Source organism: Brachycentrus maculatus, unplaced genomic scaffold, assembly GCF_059751285.1.
Source record: "Brachycentrus maculatus isolate JH-2025_06_01 unplaced genomic scaffold, ASM5975128v1 h1tg000050l, whole genome shotgun sequence".
Taxonomy (NCBI): Eukaryota; Metazoa; Arthropoda; class Insecta; order Trichoptera; family Brachycentridae; genus Brachycentrus; species Brachycentrus maculatus.
This window is the reverse complement of record NW_028280804.1, coordinates 3,325,001-3,344,593: the sequence shown is the minus strand read 5'-3', so window position 1 is coordinate 3,344,593 and position 19,593 is coordinate 3,325,001. Positions and strand designations below refer to the sequence as shown.

Below are 19,593 nucleotides of genomic sequence, written 5' to 3'. Positions count from 1 at the left end.
TTTAAATGCGCTGCTCTGAGATTAATATATTATTTAATTAACGAAAACATTTCAATCAATTTGTTCATTTAATGCTAAGGAAATACCAAACCAATTGATGTCTACAAGATAATCAGAAACAATTTGTTTCACAAAGTACTCCACAAACATTGAGCAAACAAAATAAACTCATATCAAATTAGTTTGAAAGCAATCTATGCGTATTATAATATTACCTAATTAAATATTACTGCTACGAAAATTAATTATCCAATAATAATTTTGATAAAAGTTAACAACGTCAAACTTCGTGAAAGTTACGTTTTCATAATTTCATTCACTTTGTTTTGTAAGACTTGAAATGTAAATATAGTAACAACTGTTTTTTTAAGCAACTTTTTTTATTACGAAAATAGAAAAGTTGCGTTAACTTACCTTTAATGCACACATTATTTTTTTAATGCAACACCGCAGATAGAATGCAATTAAGTCTCAGGATACAGTGTGTTAAACGGGCAATGCACATACTTCTGAGTCAATTTAGTTTATATTTGCGGCGCGGTTACAACATATGGATGTGTACATCGAAAATAAATATTATAAGGAAAAGTGTAATCTATTTACGCGATACAATGTCGTTTTCTAGTGGGTATCGGGCCTAATATTTTAATATTAGATATGTAAAATTTGAATATACCTTATTAAGTAAAAATGGGAGAATTGAATTGACTAAAGCATATTGTATGAAGGAACTCAGTGTTCAATTATGAACGATACTGTGTATAATAAACAATAAGTATATGAAACTTCAATTTAAGCTATTACCGCTTTTATCTGATATTACTTATAACGACATATAAGTATATACCGATGCAGTAATGGAATGCTTGAGTTAACTGATTCAACTAAAGTATGTTAAACATAATATACTTTAATTGACCTTAAATAATTGATATTTAACATAATATACTTTAATTGTCCGCCTCCGTAGTGTAATGGTCACCACGCTCGGCTACCGTTCTGGAGGTCCCGGGTTCGATTCCCAGGGGGGGTCAAATAAACATAAGTAATTTTTTCACCCTAATATTTATTCAATATTACCCTGGACTGGTACCTGAAGCGGAGGGCTGATATCCTTTCCTTCGTGTGTTAACGATCAAGATAACACTGCGTTTATATAATGCAGTGCCCTATGCACCATTGGGGTGCGGTTAAGGGTTTTAGAAGAAACATAATAAAGCAAATAACTTGTAAAACGACTTGCGGCATATATTACAATATTATCCATTGCTGAAAACGTTATTTAAAAAAATTACAATAACATAAAACAACACAAAAACAAACCAAACAACCAAAAACAACAAAAAATTTATTAAATATATTTTACCTGTCTTTATTTTAAAATAAATACATGGCTTCTACCGTAAACGTATGATATATATTATTTTTTGTCTGATACGAGTATTTCGATGGGTCTTCATTATAAAAATACATAACACATACTGGAAATGTATAATATACATAAACTACATTTACTGTCTCATACGAGTATTTCGATGAGTCTTTATTATAAAAATACATAAAATCGACTGTTAATGCATAAAAAACTATAAACTTGATGTCTGATGGTATAAATTTAAACTGGCCATGAAAAATAGTATCCCATATCATTCATTTAAAAAAAGAACTTATTTGAGTTTTTTTTTCAAATTTTAGAAATAAATGTATCGAGTTTTGTATGAGACAAAACATTGAATTTTAGAAAATTGACAATCCAAAGGCTTGATTTCCGAGAATAACCCCTGAAAACCATGTAAAACATATCATTTTTTAAACAAAGTGTGATCATTATGCATAATGAGTCAAATATTTTAACAAATGACATGGTTATTCATAATTTGTTCAGTCATACTGTATAATGAATTAAATTCAAACAAAAATTATATACTGAAAAAATCTTTAAAAATAATTTGTACCTATAATTTTCGTAAAATAAATACATGTTTTATTTATTTATGAGGTATCTGCGTATATACAAAATGTGACGAAACTGTGAACGTGTGTACATAACATTATAAACTCGCTTAAAATAAAAGATTGATTTCATTGGGGAGATTGATTTTCCATTCACGTCGTTAAGTTATTATGAGTTTATATGAAAAATTGATTTCTTGTTACCTGAATACATAACCAACTATGTGCCATAACGATTTTTATGTGAAATACTTTAAAAAAAATATTTTCTAATTTTTTATCGATCAATTAACCAACATATTGAAAATGATTGATATTATTTTTTGACATCTCATCAAAGATGAAGAAGAATATGGATGTCTGGGCATTTACGGGGCTGACGACCGTCATAGGCTGGTTTAAGTGATCACTTTACACACGTGTAACATTCACCAATTCTACCCATTATTGACAACTCCATATATGAACCAATTTAGAAACCTTGTTCTTGAATCACTAGAACTTCACATCTTTTGGTGAGATGTAAAGAAGTTTTTTTTTTTTATTAAGCAGAAACTTTTATATTAGTATGTGAGATCCAAATCCTGGATTATTGATTGAGTTGAGATAAAATAACATTTAAGTATCATATAATTATTTTTTTCTCAAATGAAATATCAATTTATACTCTTGGATATTCAAACATATAGTTTCCGCATAAAAAAGGAAAGGTATGGTTTGGTTTAAAGTATTTCTGTGTTTTGAATCTTGTGGTTCAATGTATGTTTTCATACAGTATGTCATTGTCAAATTGTTCTTTTAATAAAATAACTTTTGGAGTCTGATTTTTGTTTTTAAAGTATTTCTCATTTCAGGCCTGATAATATTTCAAATAAAACTCTCATTTTTTCACTCCATTTTCGTCGTCATCAAAAGCTCGTCAACGTTAATGCACCCTTGTGATAAAATGTTTCGTGATACTAAAAATGCTGCAAACATGCTTGGTTAACGACGTTACACATTTATCTGGGGTTTTCTATGACAGCTCTGATATGCAATTTTATTCAAACGGATTCAGTCAGTTATGCACTTTTAATATTATTTGATTAATTATTAAAATAAATAATCAATTAATATTTTATGTACATATTTATAAAAACCATTAAATGGCTTCAGTCGGCTTCAGATCATACTCCAATATTTATATTTAATTTATTAAATTATAAAAATGTCACATATTAAAAATACAAATATTCTTGTGTATATGAAAACAAAACTATGTAGGTCTTTGATTATTTAAAAAAAGTGCTCACATCGAACAGGTAACTAATTATAAATAATTTAACACCTTACTACTTTTAAAACCCCCTAATTTATATAAATCAAAGTTCCCACATTTACACTTTATTTTATTACACAAAATCTTTGAACTTCGTGTAATAATAATTAATAATGAGACAAACATATTATGTATTTATGTTCATTCTATAACATGTAAGGCAAACATATTGGTAAAGGCTGCCATAAAGCATATTGATTACGAAGTCTATGTCAGTTGGTTGTGATGTAATTTGTATAGTAATGACATCTGTGGATATTTGTATTAAACTTTGTCATAAAATAAAACCTGGAGAGATAGTGAGCTTTATTTTTTATTTAAATTATTTTAACAAAATTTCTTTCTTCATAATACAAAGATTTTATTAAAAATACATATTTGATGTAAAAAAAAACCCACTCCCCAGAGAGTCGGACATGAATTATTGTACTCCCGGAAAGGTTAAATGCATGTCTGCATGCATTTTATACAGAAATACGACACGCAAAATAAAGCAATCTTCTGATAATGTCGTAAAGTCCAAAACCATTTGTGGTTTGAAACTGGCAGTTTTCATGTTGACTATTCGAGGGCAAATAAAGCCAAATGGATATGATGGCATTCCTAATGGAAAAATTCCTCTGGATATCCGTACGAGTACGGGACAATGCGGGGGAAAACGCAGTAAAATGCACATTTCAGGCAAGTAAGCTGGATTCTCGTATAAATTGTGGAATGCCTCAAGGGTGGAACTATCGCTTAAACCTTGAGAAAACAATTTTACCCAGTGGATTATATTTGAGTGTCCGATATCAATTGGAAGGGAGGAATCCTTTATTTCATGAAAGCGTAATAAAATTTCCGGACAATAAACTAGCCGTTGCTAAATTTCATTGATATTTTTTTAACATTAATTAACCGAAATAACAATACTTATACACTTAAAAAAATAAACTCCTTCTTCAATCCCTTATCCGCACCTGATGGTGCATAGGTCACTGCATCACATAAACGCAGTGTTATCTTGATCGTGAACACATGAAGGAAAGTTGATCAGCCCTCCGCTTTAGGTACCAACCCTGGGTAATATTGAATAAATATTAGATTTAAAAAAACACTTATATTTTTTTGACCCCCCTGGGAATCAAACCCAGGAACTCCAGTATGGTAGCTGAGCGTGCTGACCATTGCCCTATGAAGGCTGACAAACCACTTTTACATTAAACCACTTTGTGAGTTTTTTTAATTTCATTTACTTAATTTATTTCATTCACACGACTTGTTTCAAAAACTACAAATGTTTTCATCGTCAGAAAATAATTCAGGTATATGTATAGGTGGGTGGGGTAATAACTAAAGGGGGAAGGGAGGTTAAAAGGCGGGATTTTGTTAAATGGGAACAAAGAGATATTGATGTCTTTTAGAAAAGCATATTCTTTATTAATGTATTATCATTTTTTTTGTATTTCTAAATATTCTAAATTGTTCCTGACTTTACCTTCCCATGTGTTATAATTCGAATATACGTGAGTCGAATGAATAGGTTAGTTTCATCTATGTATACTTCATATTATTAAATTATATAGCTCTTTTTATTATATTTCATAGCAGTTTTTCTTAAAATCTATTGTAAAACTTGAATTAAAAATGGATAGATATTATCGTAAAGTGACTGCCGAATCAATTAATGAATTATAATAATTATCTATTGATATCTCTTATATCAAATGGCATTTTGATCACTGAGATCTACAAAATAAGACAAAATGGCAAAAAAAATTAACAAGCCTGAAGGGATAATAAAAGATCAGTTTCGTGTTGTTTTTAAATAATTTATTTTAATAAAATGGAAATTGTTATTTGTTTATGGTAAACAGCTTTTTTTCGTCAACATAATTATGTAAGTAGGTTTAAAAATATGTATGTACGCTGTAGTTATTATTATGACTTTCTAAAGTTCTTACTTTTCATTCAAAATGAGTAAACAATACTAGCAAATGAAAACTTAGTTTCAAACTCTCTCATTTTACTTCACTTTAACAAAATAATATGAAGAAACTTCTACGAAATAAGTTATTGCAAAGCTTATTTCTACACAAATTTCTATTCTAAATTTAAATAATTATAATATTTAATACATAATGTAATTATAAGACAACGGACATGACTTGCCCTAAATTACAGAAATATTTCATTGTAAAATTAAATTTCATATTAACGAGCAAATTCTGAAAACGCTGTTTAATTTCTATAATTAAGATTTTCAATCTTAATTTAATTTATTTGTACGTACCTAGGGTAATGACCCGCGTGATTGTCACTTTAAGCTGATACACATATACTTACATACAAACTTGATTTGGTCAGTACTTATAAATGTAATCAAACCATTTATCATGGAAACGATAGAGGACTCGACGTAGTCAAAACGGCGTCGCGGATTCAACACCGGCCAATTGCGAAGTGAATTCAAGGAACAATTGGTTTAATTTGCTCTAGTTATATTTCACATCTAACTTCCCTGTTATTTTAATTAATTGAATCGGCAGTCATTTTGTGGTATACCACTTTATATATAAATTTTCTTCGGTAAATACCACTTTTTCTTAACATCCACTGTGACACGAATTTCGATGCATTTAGCATTCGATGCATAGGAGTATAATGATGCTGAATGCATCGAAACACGTGTCATAATAGATTTTCATAAGAAAAAGTATTATTTATCAAATAAAATCCAAATGAAATATTTTTACTCCAGAGAAGCTTCTGAAAGTAGCTTTGGGAGTTGTTCCTTAAACAATCAATTGTTTTGTAAATGTTACTCGTTTATAAAGTGATCACTTAAATCACCTTATGGTAGGTTTAAAGCCCTGTTAATGCTCAAACTACTATATTTTTTGCATATATGTCGGCATATGCTGTTTACAAATATTTTCTTTTCTTTTCTTTTCTACTACATAACTCAGCTTCCGAAGAAAGTTTTAATTAGACAATAAAACACTATTTTGAATACAGAAACTTATGAAAAGATTCTCACTGTTTTGAAAATGCTTTTACAAACATAAACAACTTTCTATAGGTGCCTGAAGTATCACTTAAATAAACAAAACTCGAATAAGTCAAATCAATTTTTTATTCCAAAGTTGTTCATTAAAAGAAAAATTGTATGATTATATGTACATAAATATGACGTGTTTTAATATTCCAAGTTGATCATAAGCAGGTTACCATTTTGCTAACCTTGTAATTAAATTTTGTTTCGTATTACCCAAGAAACAATAATTAAACCCTCATACTACCCTTAACAAAGGTTATGTTATTATATCTATAAACTACCCCTGGCTGATTTACGTTTATAATACGTGACAAGAACTTTACGATGATTCGGTCATGCTGAGAGAAAGCTGAGCACAAATGTGTTGAACAAAATGATTATTTTCATATTAAAACGTATAAATATAGCACGTGCGTGGAGAAAATGGAGGAAAAACGTAGGTTTGGAAATTAAAGACATTAATTATGTTTATCAGCTATTTGTAAACAAATAAAAAAGCCTTATTTAAAGATATGGCGTTTAATTTGAAGAAATATATTTCAAATTATTTACTAAATATTAAAATCAAACGCTCATATGATTTTTTTAAGTACCTATGTTTTTTTTGTAATTTCCAGTGACTTTGTACTAACTCAGATGAGTCATTTGATGGATATTAACCATAAACATACTTTTCTAATTTCGTGATATATGATTAGAAAACATAAATATATTTTGGCGATGTGACAGGTATAACTACACATTTCTTTAATTAAAAAAAGTATTACCCTTTATCACATATAAAGGTATTTTACCATATATTGTAATATATGGGTGTTATTTTTCATATGGAATTTGAGGAATGATGATTTCATTCACGTAGTAATAATAAGGGTTGTTTTCAATTACATTATGACATAAATTATTAGATTTTACAGAGAATAATAACTATTCCAAAATTCATGAGAGACAGATTTATGGGATGGTAAAATTTGGCGTTACAGACATATTTCGAAAGTAAACTACCGAATTCAAACCATTTTTAAGGTATTTTTTGCTTGTTAATTGATTTGATTTGGATCAGTGAATATTTTGACTTATAATTCAAGTAAAGAAATTATTGAATAATATGTATAAAATTTAATATATATTTAGTGAAATTGAAAACGTAAAAACGTTATCATAGCATTTATAATTTTTCATTACGTTTTTTCTCAAAGTAACGTTTCATAAGATCTTTTTCTCGTAAAAAGGTTTTTAATATATTATGAAAAGTGGGACAAGTATACAATTTAATCTTTGATCTTAAAGAATTTAATATTCAAAAATCTTAACCATTTAATAATCCTGCTTTCAATTAAGTCATAAAAATAATTTGTTCTATGTCAGTCATGCTAATTTTGCGATTGGATTCAGAATAATTAATGATTTTATAAAAAATATTAGGTTTGTACACAAAATAATGGCCTTTTTAGGTGAGGTAAATGATTTTTTTATATCATAAATTGATTCGCCAGTGACTGAATTGATTGCTCAAAATATATTTTAACACATATTTGAATGCATTTATTAATTTATTAGTATGATTTTAAAAAAATAATAAATCACCTCGAGGCAGCTTTACAATTTACAGCAACTAAACAAATTATCATTCAGCATCATTATCAAATTACCGTGTTTAATTATGATGCTGATGAATGCATCGAAACACGTGTCATAATAGATTTTTTACATTTAATGAATCAATAATGAAGTTTCATGTAGGTAATTCACATAAGAGGAAATGTAATTAGTTTTAATTGAATGTTATCAAGCACCATGTTTGAAAATTAATACCAATTACTCATTTAATATATTCTCCTCTTTGACATTAATTATGTGACAAATTATATAAATAATAAGTATAAGGTAATGGGATTTGTTTTGCAACATTTTGAGCGCGTCGAATAACATGTTCAAAAATCTAGATTATCTCCAATTAGGAGTTTTTTTTAAAATATTTTTTGACATATCAACATTTTTTTCCTTGAATTTTGAATGTGATACTTTGTGGCACATTTTATAAACTTTATAAAATAAACAACTTTGTTTTTCACCACTTTTTTATTGGTACACTTTTTCTCCAATCGGTTTCGACAAGAAACTTGTCATCTTCAGGTGAGATCATGTTAAACCCTGATGATGACAAGGTTTTTGTCGAAACCAGTTGGAGAAAAAGTGTACCTACCAATAAAAAAGTGGTTAAAAACAAAGCTATTAATTTTATAATCTTTATTAATATCTCATTTTGACCTCACATACAAATAAAAGAGTTTCTTTCATCCCACAATATATGTCTTTAGTGAAATTCTAGAAAAAAATAATGTAGAGTTTGTTTTTTTTAAATAAATTTAATTTCCATATATGTATCTGTCTATGTCATATGCGTGTGAAAATATTATTCTCAGTGTGTAAGGAATTAAACATTTATGGTCGGGAAATTTACAGCTTATAAAACGTCGCGACGTGTTATTCTAGCGTTTGGTCTAACTGCTATCATGCTTGCTGGTATAATAAAGGTTCATGGATTTATAATTGTGCTGTAATGGCAATGTCAAAGTAGAATTAAGGGCTACCCTGGGAAGAATTAGACAAGTTTAGGGAATGTACAAACTCCGCCGTGCGCTAAAAACCACTCAGGGCCAAGTGTTTAGAAGTTACTTCATATTTATTTGATGCCTTTATAAGCAAAGTTTGTTGAGCTAGCACCCCCTAACGAAAGTGCTGGAAAGGAACAATCTGGAAACTGTTTTTATTCTTAGACGACATTTTAATGGCGTCAATAAATCCTGAAAAAAAAAACAAAAAAAATGCTTTATTTTACTACTGTCTGTCAGGGAATAAAGTGCTTATCTGCGTTAATAAAAATGTAAATGTTTGTTCAAAATCTTAAATCTTTTAAAGTAATTCACCGATTGTTTTAAATTTGACAAAACGCTTATTCAAATACTCTTACGTTTTTATATATCGCTCACTCCTTTCAAGAACGTCATAAATCAAGAAACTTGATTTTCAGGAGAACGTTTTAAAAGTTAAAAAATATAATGCAATTTATTAAAAATAAATATCAAGCCACTTATTGAAGTTTTTATTGTGCAACAGGTCTTTTTAGATTAAACCTGAAGGTTTTTTCTCTATTTGAAAAATAACCACTTTATTTAAAAAAAATAATTAAACAATACCTTTTCTTCAAAATGCAATAACAACACTTTCTGCCCTGTAGTGGGTAAATATTAAGTTTAAAATATGTCTCTTTTGCTGGGATATAGTACATTTTCTGGGCATTCCGAAAACACGCACAACTGATTGTCGATTTTTTTATTTATGACGTTCTTGAAATGAGTGAGCGATATGTGATACGTAACAACACGATTTATACCCAAACGGCAGGGCCAGCTATGAAACGTTACCGTTACACAGGTAATACATTGCTTATAGCGGACAGCATGCTTCTTGACATATGCTGTCCCTTTTTTAAATGTTTTCGATTGCTTGTTTGTTACATAGACTTTAAATATCTTCACTGCTTTAAATAAAACGACAACAAGTGTAATTTTTATTTTACATATTCTTTTAATCAGATTTTGCCACAGTATGGCTAGTTATGGCCAGAATGTGGTAATTTAAAATAATATATTTTCAATACAAGTTAAAAAATTAAATAAAAATAAAACAGATCAAATGGAAAACGATCTTCATGTTTATTATCTTTGCAACTTAATTTTTGGATGGATGAGATACTTTGAAGTGGATTGAAAAAAGGTTTAGTTTTTCAAACATGAAAAATTAAAGCAACGTCCTTTATTCCATTAGTCCATTTATTTCATTAGTTTGGTGGATTACGTGAATTACCGTACAATACAAGAACAGTAAAAATACTGTAAAACTGTTGAAGAATTACATCCTCTCAAGTTTCGTTGGTTATGAATAACACCACAGCCGGGTGGAAACCTCGTGGAAAATACGTAACGTAAATTGAAATTCACGCACATGTAATGTACTGCGTAACAAATCAACTCGTTCGTTTGGGAAACATTTTGTGAAATTCGGTATTTTATGGCAGTTCTCTGGAATAAAATCAACGCAGCGAAATATTGTAATCCCACAGTGTCATACACAGTACATCACAACCACACGTGATGCGGTACCAATAAAATGTAAATTAAATTCATGATTCATAGCGCCCCTAGTGAAAATTCCATCATGAATTATGATGAAAGAAACAGGTGCATGTAAATAACATAGTATGACATTCAAATTAAAAAAGATGCTTCATATTCTTTGACGAAAAATATGTAAGTATGAGGGAAATGATAAAAATAAGAAATAAATAAACATGATATTTGCTGTCTTGATAAGGTTTGATCATATTTTTAACACATTTATTTAAAATAAAAATATTTGGGTCAAAATCAATCATTTTCAGATTTTTTAAATGTCGTTGGCATAAAATGACAATATTGCTCGTTTGTAAACAATATTAAAAACTATAGTATTTACTATTGTTATTATTGACACTATTATTATTCCTTTTAACATAAAATTTAACATTAAAATAATCTTCTTTTGAAATGACAATTAGTACGATACAATTGTACTTTTTGTACGATACTTAGAACAAAACTTTTGTTTTTATGTGAAATTTGATTAGATTATATTGGAATTTTAATATGTTATTAAAAGTAGTAATATCACGTTTTTTTACAATATTTAATATAACTGTACTGCACATTTGACGCCAAATTTAACATAACAGTATTCTCCTAATTATGACCATTAGTACAGCACAATTGTACTTTTATACAACATTAAATACAACACTATTGTTTTTTAAACGACATTTGATTCGACGGTATTCTAATTTAAATATTTAATTAAGAGTAATAATATTACCTTTTTACGATATTTATTATAAGTGTACTGAACTTTTTATACAGCATTAAGTACGACAGTATAGTTTTAGCAAAAATTAGTAAACGGTATTCATTAATCAATAAATTGCTGTTGAATTGAGTGTGCTTCGAATGGGAGGCCTTCATAATAGCAATAGAATATGGGAATTGAGTACTAGGACTTCAGTGTTGAAGTGCTCGTATTGCAATTACCTTCGTTCTCAAACAATCATTAAAGTACGACTTCCCGAGTTCCCGCTAACTCCATAATTGCAGTCGAGCATGCATATTTCCACACTGCAAGCTATAATGTTACCAGTGAATATTGAATTTACTGATGTTACAGGTGGTATTAAGTAATAATAGGGGAATTCATTTGCGCGTCATCAAAATCATATATTAAAAAAAGGATGGATGCTACGTTTTAAAGGTTCCAGTTTATCAACAAGTTATTGTTATTTAGTATATGAGACCTAGGATTATTTACCCTACGAATGACAAATCAATGATTGTGGAAGTTTATACATTGGTATGACTTCCAGAAAATTTAACGCAAGAATTAGGGAACTTTAATTATTTTTAATTAATATTTTATTTAGTAAATACCACTATTGGTATTTACTTATTAGTTATATTTACTAAGAAAAACATTGATTAAAAATGGATAGATTTACCACAAAGTGACTGCCGAATCAATTAATGGAAACTTTAATTATGTTTAGAAATAACACTTTCACAATAGATTTTTAAAAAAATGCTATCAACCAAGAATTTTTTTAATTACAAATGAATATATTATACCACAAAATGACAATATATTATACCGGAATTAATTACTGAAATATTATTTATTGTACTAAAATATTATATCAACTATCAATATGATATTTAATATACTTTTGAATAATAATAAAAATAACAAACAATTTTTGATAAAGGCTGACTTGTGGTTGTATGTTAGATATAAATATCGATGTAATTATTAGTTTCCATGAAAATTTCATTATTGTTTTCAGTAATCACTATACGTGATTACTGAATCATGGTGCATGGACGTGGAGTATTTCCAAAGTTCATCCAAGTTTCGAATGTCCATTATTAACTCTAAGACGGTATTTTCTGTGGAAATTGGCGGAATGTCATCGGTTTTCCAAGTAAGTACTGAACTTAATCATTTTAACTGTCCAAACATCATGAAATAAATTAAATGATTTATATGGATTTCTATCTGTAATTTCTAAGACGTCACCAACAATTTCCGCATAGCAGACTCGTAAAATATTTTTGTAGTCTTGATTTAAAACAACAACAAAAAACCTTGTTTTATACAGATATTTGAATTATGCTTCCCAAATTTATGCATTGATAAATTATATGATAAGCCCAACATACCTCGTATCTAACTAATTGATAAAAACAATATTTATGACTTATTAATATTAATTGTCTCTTGAGCCACCGATCGTAAAATATTATATATATTACTAACTAAATGATTTGATATACGAGTAAGATCTTATTTACAACATTTCTATTTTTTGTGTGGTTATTTTGTTATTTTTATTTTTATTTAAAAATACTTTGTTTTTATTACAAAATATGTCTGTCTAAGTATAACACCATTCGTTTAGTCAGGATGGAATAAAAATTATTATTACAAACGAAAAGAACTCGTTTTTTTACCACTTGAGTTTATTTTATGACGACTAGTTTCGGAAGCTATGCTTCCATCTCCATCATTTATTTTTAGACCTAGACTTTTTTTTAGATTTAGATTTAGACCTGAAGATGGAAGCATAGCTTCCAAAACTCGTCGTCATAAAATAAACGCAAGTGGTAAAAAACAAGCGTTTTCCTTTTATAATTTCATCATGTCTTTCTACAAAGTGAATGCCGAAACAATAAATAAAAATTATTATTATTATAAATTACGCACCAAAATGCAGGCAGAGATAATTTTCATTAATTGATTCGGCAGTCACTTTGTGGTAAAATCTATCCTTTTTTAATTAATGTTTTACTTAGTAAATACCACTATTTCTTAAAATCTACTGTGACACGTGTTTCGATGCATTCCGCATCATTTTCAAACGGTGTTTGAAAATGATGCGGAATGCATCAAAACACGTGTCTCAGTAGATTTTAAGAAATAGTGGTATTTACTAAGTAAAACATTAATTAAAAATGGAGAGATAATTTAAAAAAAAATCTTTTCAGCACCCAGTGGTGTATAGAGCACTGCATAATAAAGGAAGATTATTATTTTGACAGATAGATAGATAAATAAATAGATTTTTCTTGAATTTAATCAACTAACGAGCTCTTTTCGATATCCTAGAAGGTAAATATTGAATGCGGGTTGAAACTTAAAGAATTCGGTAAATAAAAGAACAAGAATTTCAGCTGTCAAAAAATAAGTTTGTCGAAGAAAATGGGGGAAAGAATTCAGTTTCCCTCCTATTGGCGGAGTAATAGAATAAAAGTGCCTTTCAAACTTTCAATATTATCTTCTCAATTTTCTGAATGAAAACATGTTTTAGGTGTTCTTCGAGCATTCACATCTATTTTATTATTTAAGAACTTCTCATCTCTTTCTTCAATTATGAACTCATCATTCATTTTAAACATGTTATTTTTGGAATAAGGTTGAAAGGTCGGAAAACAGAAAAGGTAGGAAATAATAATAAATTTTATTTATTTTGCAAATGTTTTAGATTCTGGCTTTTGATATGAAAAGTTATTGTGAATGCTACAAAAATATGTAAAAACACTCAGATAAAGTGGGTGAATATTTGAATTCAACGTTAAAAGATGAATTGAATTAAGTATAAAAATAAAACACGTGTGCGGGACATTTTTTTAAGCTCATTAATGTAAACACCAATAGTTTTGAGAACTTCAGATGTTCTCATCAAAAGGTAATAAAATAGACTCTTGTTACGTAAGTTTAACCTTTTGATAAGACCAAACAATCATTGTTGCTAGATTTATATTATCCACTGACACTTCGTGATGGAATTGCATTTTTAATATATTATTAGATTAAAACCAATATTTTTAGCTTTTCCACTTTATTTTTATTTGACCAGCGACCGGGTTTCGTCGTTACAGACATCATCAGACTAGTGGGAGGCTATACAAATTGTTATGTTATATATAAAAGAAGGCAGGAGTTGATAACCATGATTTGATATAATTTTATTATATCAAATTTATTATATCAAAAATTAAAATTAAATCAAATCATGGTTATCAACTCCTGCCTTCTTTTATAAATAACATAATAATTTGTATAGCCTCCCACCAGTCTGATGATGTCTGTAACGACGAAATCCGGTCGCTGGTCAAATAAAAATAAAGTGGAAAAGCTAAAAATATTGATTTTAATCTAATAATATATTATTTTTTGACATCTCATCAAAGATGAAGAAGAATATGGAAGTCTGGGTATTTACAGGGCTTACGACCGTCATAGGCTGGTTCAAGTGATCACTTTACACAAGTGTAACATTCACCAATTCTACCCATTATTGACAACCACACTACTCAAATTCTTGGAAGTTCTATATATATGAACCAATTTAGAAACCTTGTTCATGAATCACTAGAACTTCACTAGAGACATCTATTGGTGAGATGTAAAGAAGCTTTTTACTAAGCAGAAACTCTTATATTAGTATGTGAGATCCGAATCCTGGATTATAATCACATACATGAGAAACGCCAGAAAATACCATTTTCATTTTTTTTATAAAGCTTATAATTTGACCAGATAATTTATTTACAACATTTTGAGTGTGTCCAAATACTTGTTCACAAAATCTGGATTATCTCCAATTACAGGAGTTATTTTCGTATTATTTTTTGACATCTCATCAAAGATGAGATGTCAAAAAATAATACGAAAATAACTCCTGTAATTGGAGATAATCCAGATTTTGTGAACAAGTATTTGGACACACTCAAAATGTTGTTAATAATATATTAATCATTGTTGTATTAATAAACTCAATAATATGGTCTCGTATTTTATATATATGTAGTTAAATAAGTGTTGATTTTAAATTACTTTTACCAGTTGAAGCGACAGTCTAATTACGATACCTTATTATAATTAAGGTTGATTATTTAAATAGTAACGGCACCATTTATTTGATCTAATACGACTTAAAGCGTATTGTCGTAAATATACGTATTCCACTACGTCGTGTTTTTGTCTGTAGACACCCCCCAAATTGGATTTCACCACACTCGTTAGTAAACCTCGCACCCATTATTTGTCTGATTACTCCGAGTCCTTCAAAGCAATATTAACTATGATAACAATGTTTAAATGTACTATTATAGTTTAGTGAATTATAAACAGAGCATTGTGAGAAATTTTGCCACAATGGATTCGTATCAAAATTATCTGCTTTTGAAGACTGAATATAATATATAATACATATAAGTAGGGTACTTTGGTAGTGACAATTATTTATTTAAGTTATTAAACTTCATACTAGTATACAATTTGATTTATTCTTTAAACAGTATTACAGAATTCGTTAATTACCTAAAAATCTATAATTTTTATTTAAATATATTTCTTTGAAAATACTACTATTTCTCAAAAAAAAAGTGAAATGTATTTTGATGCATTAAAAAAACTAACTAACCATCACGCCGCTTCCCCGCAGGGGTAGGCAGAGAGAATAGAACGCCACACCACTCTGTCCTTGCAAACATTCTTCGCCTCTTCCACGTTCATGCATCTCCTCATTAATACCCGCCGATTGTTTCGACTCCTAACCTGACCACTTTTAAGTATTTGGCATACTTGATCGTGCCAAGTTTTTCTCGTTCTTCCTCTGCTCCTTTTTCCAATTACATTCGCCCCATAAATTTGTTTTACCGTTCTTTCTTCACTCATTCGTCCTATATGTCCAAACCATCTCAACACACCTTTCTTAATTTTATCGATAGTGCTTGTCTCAGCTTTACATTCCTTCCTTATTTCACTATTCGAACATCTATCATACATCGTTTTGTCGCACATTCTTCTGAGATATCGCATTTCTACTGCATTCAGTCTACTTTGATTCATTCATCATCATTTTTTATCCCAGTACGGTAAACGGTATTTAATCGTGACCCTGAATGCATCTAAGCACGGTCACAACAAACGTCAAGAAATAGTGTTTTTTTACCTGGTAAAATTTAATTATAATCTAAATATTACTAGTCTAAATATAATAAATAAATTATACTCCAAAGAAAAAAAGAATGGGAATTATGCTTAAAGGATGAAAGAAAGCTTATAATTCAATTAGAACTTTTATTTCATTGAAAGGATGGGAGATTTGAAAAAGATAAGTAAGTTATTATCGAAACTGGTTGAGGTTCTGGATTATTCTCAAATGAGAAAGCTCTGTCCTCAAGCTGGTGTTAGATTGGTATTGGAGTTCAGAAATTTATCCTTTTTTCGATTCAGAAACTGACCTAACTGTGGATTATCAAAGATGATACTTTATAATCTACTAAGGTCTGATATATATTTAGAGACGATTTGGCGTAAGGGTTTAAACACTGTATAACACAATTTTAATTGAATTCGTTATCCAGTAAAGATAAAAATGTGTAATGCAATATTTATGAATTCATCAATTGATTCGTAATATTCATTCAAGTTTAATTAATCTTTTACTTGGTAAAAACCACTATTTCTTAAAAATCTATTTTGACACGCGTTTTGATACATTCCGCATCTTTATCAAACATCGTATGTTTGAAAATGGTGTTTGAAAATGATGGGGATTGCATCGAAACACTTGTCATAATAAATTTCAAGAAATAGTGGTATTACATAGGTAAAACTTAAATTTACAATATTTTTACTTTAATCCGAAATAACGTACAATGTACCTGGCCACACGTTACAATCCTTATTCAGAGTACCTGTGGTTCGAACTAATTATGCGGGGAGTTCACCTATGTTTCGAATGGCTTATGAGTACAACTCATGTTTTAGCCAAGTTGACATTTTCAATTGAGGAAAATCTGTGTTGAAAAGTCGAATGGTGAGTATATTGTCCTCTCAGGATATTTAAAAACTATCGTATTCTGCATTGTATGTACATCCCCACTAGAATCAACATCACATACACACACACACCCTCTTACACACTTCACACATGCACATTTTTTCTCATAGATATGTGTTCATTTGCTAGATCTACACTTAATATTTTGTAGTAATCTTTATGTTTCTGTGGTTAACTATAATTGGCCTGTTTTATGTATATTCTTTTCCGGTTATGTTATTATTTCGGTGTTGCTGTTGTAAATCCAAATAAATAAATATATAAAAGAATTTTAAAAACTTAACATTCAATTAAGATATGAAAAAAACATTAATTATTCTATATTACAATAAAATCTTAATCTACTATGATGAAAAAATATTGATTTTTCTATCAAAGCAGAATTTTTTTCAAATAATAAAACAAAGTTCATAGAATCTTATTTAATTTACTGTATCGCCTTATACCACTCTGCTTTAGTAACTCAGAATGTATAATATTATTCAATATCCTCGATTTAATAACATCGTCTAAATGAAGTCACATCGGGAGAGACATGCTTCAGTCAGCTGTTTATTGCTTGTTATCAATCTACATCCTAAGTCCTCGACTTATTATAAACAAAACTAATTTATTGTATGAGAAAGAGCTATGTCGAGAGACCTGCAATATTTGAAGTTATATTAATTCATAACTTTGAAATTAGTTTGTGATTCTAGCTAGTTTCGAAAATGTGAAATACTTATTTAATATAACGAAGAAATTCTCAGCATTGTGAGTGTGTCCAAATACTTGTTCACAAATCTGGGTTATCTCCAATTATAGGAGTGATTTTCCATAAATATTTTTTCAACATCTCTAAATTATCTTATTATTTTTTGACATCTCATCAAAGATGAAGAAGAATATGGAAGTCTGGGCATTTACGGGGCTTACGACCGTCATAGGCTGGTTTAAGTGATCACTTTACACACGTGTAACATTCACCAATTCTACCCATTATTGACAACCACACTACTCAAATTCTTGGAAGTTCTATATATATGAACCAATTTAGAAACTTTGTTCTTGAATCATTAGAACTTCACTAGAGACATCTATTGGTGAGATATTCTTCTTCATCTTTGATGAGATGTCAAAAAATAATATGAAAATAACTCCTGTAATTGGAGATAATCCAGATTTTGTGAACAAGTATTTGGACACACTCAAAATGTTGTATCTAAATTATCTGGTCAATTTATAAGCTAAAATAAAAATAATATTTTCTGGAGTTTCTCATGTATGATTTTATAATCCAGGATTCGGACCACACATACAGTTAAAAGAGTTTCTCCTCCTTAAAAAAAAAACTTCAACTCAACAATAGACGTCTCTACTGAAAATTCTAGTGATTCATGTACAATGTTCGAAATCGGATCATATATAATATATGTTTGATCCAATTTCAAAACATTGAGATGAAGAAGCTTTTTTTATTGAACAGATACTCTTTCTATTGTTCAAGAATTTGAGAAGTGTGGTTGTCAATCATGGGTAGAGCTAGTGAATACTACACGTGTGTAAAGTGATCACTTAAACCAGCCTACGACGGTCATAAGCTCCGTAAATGCCCAGACTTCCATATTCTTCTTTATCTATGTTAAGATGTGAAAAAAAAGTAATATGAAGAAATTCTCAATTTATTTCAGTTACAAGACGATATAATATCATATGACTTGCTAAAAATTATAGCGTTGCCAATAAAAATCTGGGTTTGATGTGCAGTAGAGCAAACTTAATCCAATTCCATTACATTAAATTTATTAAAAGCCGTAAAATTTTCCGTATAAGGATTTCTTTGACCCGACTTTCTTTTATTCGAAATCGAATCTCGCAAGTAAAAGGACACGGAAGAATATTGCAATATCTGAAAAGCTACGCGAAATAAATCAATGGGCCGTACAGGAGACGATAGAATCCCATCCGTTTTCTCTACTTAACCTTTCCATAATCCCAGCCCGATGTAACCCACCCTAATAATAGAATTTTCAGGAATCATTACACGGAAAAATTAAAAAAAAAACTATATTTAATGAGCGAATTAGTCGAACGTCATGAAGACGTAAAAGATTGTGTTATAATTTATAATTTGACAGAGGTAAGTATTTTTACTATTTCACTAAGAACATTCGTAGTGAATAAAATAAAACACATAATTTATATTTGCGTGTTTTAGTATTATTCAGACTTTATAAAGAAGCGGCAAGCTTCAAAACCGGTAGACATTATATTTATGTTATAATAAAATATTTATAGTGATTAAAATATTTA

The 19,593-nt window shown here is 29.1% G+C and overlaps 1 protein-coding gene across 3 annotated transcripts in view; it reads right to left on the bottom strand.

The window, feature by feature from the left end:
• The window catches only part of Calx (sodium/calcium exchanger 3), a 223,800-nt gene that overhangs the window by 45,743 nt on the left and 158,464 nt on the right, over positions 1-19,593 (bottom strand). The gene's annotated exons all lie outside the window — the stretch shown is intronic.